Consider the following 1,772-nt stretch of genomic DNA (forward strand, 5'->3'; position numbering starts at 1 on the left):
TAATTATATATTATATATTAATATTATATAATATATAATTGCCGTAAATGATAAAAAAATTTAAAAATTAATGATAAAGTTGCAAAGTTATATTAATATAATATTATATATTAATATAATTATACATCTATAATTAAGTAATTATATAATCATCTTTGCTGTAGAAATTATCATTAAGTAATCTCGATATTTATATGTATATAGAGTGTTTTATATCATAAAAACTATTTTTAAATTTTAAGTTAATATCCATTATAAAATTATTTTTATTTGAAAGAAGTACATTATAAAAATATTTAAATTGATTTTTTTTTATTTGTAAGAGACATCATTTTTGGCATTTGATAAATCAAATGTGTTTAATTTCTTGAAAATGAATGATTATAGATGAAACACTTTACAATTAGATATCAAATTTTATAGCTATATATATATTGACTACTCAATGATGAAAATTACGAAAGAAGACTGTATTAATAATTAATTGAATTTAAAATTAAAATATAAAATATAAAATCTAAGATTTTAGATCTCTCATCCGAATTTTATGCAACTTTTTGAATTGTAGTCCTATTATAATAATCTTTGAATTTTGTTTTTTATTAAAATTTGACATATCAACGCATATCAAAATAGTTAAAGACATATTAAAATAGTTTACATTTTATAATTATTATTTAAAGTTTTCATGAATATTGTTTGTAATAAGTGACAAATAGTTCCCAATACAAATCTATCAGTTTTTTTAAAAGAAATCGATTCGTTAGCATTGTATATTACAAATGAACAAATTTATTTTATTTTTATAAATAAAACAATTTTTGTTTACTTCAATTATTTGTGAGTGATACATTTGAAAATTGGTAAATATCTATATGTAATATACATAATTATAAATACTCTAAAGATATTAATGTTGAATTCCAGTTCCACATTTCATACACTCATATTTCTAATTTGTAATTTTCTTTGTATTTGGAAAAGAGAAAAACTTTGAAAAATTTCTAACAGTTCTAATATTCACTGGACAATAAAGTAAAGAAGATGTTAAATTTTTAAATTCAGAATCGACCATAGTAACAATTCATTGACAAAATGAAAACATATCTCACACATTGAAGAAATTTATATCTATAAATGACGACTATGTTGAAAGGTAAGCATTTTAAAGTTAATGAATTTTATATTCTTTTTTTGATTCTTTTAAATATTTATTCTTATTTTTTAGAATATAAGTAGAAAATTGTTTTTCCAAAAAATACTAGTAACCAATTGATTAAAATTTAAAGAAGTTAATAAGAAAGAGAAATAAACATATAAAATATAAAACTTTAATTTCAGCAAATTATTTCTAAGATATTTTATAGATTCTAAAATTAATAGATTCTTATGTTTTAAAATTAATAAAAAATTTTCAGTATCATATATTGAATATAAAAATGTAACTAATACATTGAATGCCGTCTATCCTATAAAATATCATTTTTTTATATAATTACTATTTTAAAAAAATTATTTCTATTTATAAAATTTATTTCTATTTTTAAAATATTGAATTAAACTTAAATTATTTTAAAAACTAAATTTCTTTTAAAATTATCATTAGACAAACACATTAAAATTATTGAAAGATATCATTCAACGTATTCCAATTCCAATTCAAAATCATTTTCACAACTAAAAATTCTATTCAAAATTTAAAAATTACATAAAAAATATATATCAAACAAATTATAATTCAGAAATATCTCCATCTTAGATTGCTCTAATTA

Source organism: Apis dorsata, unplaced genomic scaffold (genome assembly GCF_000469605.1).
Source record: "Apis dorsata unplaced genomic scaffold, Apis dorsata 1.3 scaffold_1164, whole genome shotgun sequence".
In the NCBI taxonomy this organism is placed as follows: domain Eukaryota; kingdom Metazoa; phylum Arthropoda; class Insecta; order Hymenoptera; family Apidae; genus Apis; species Apis dorsata.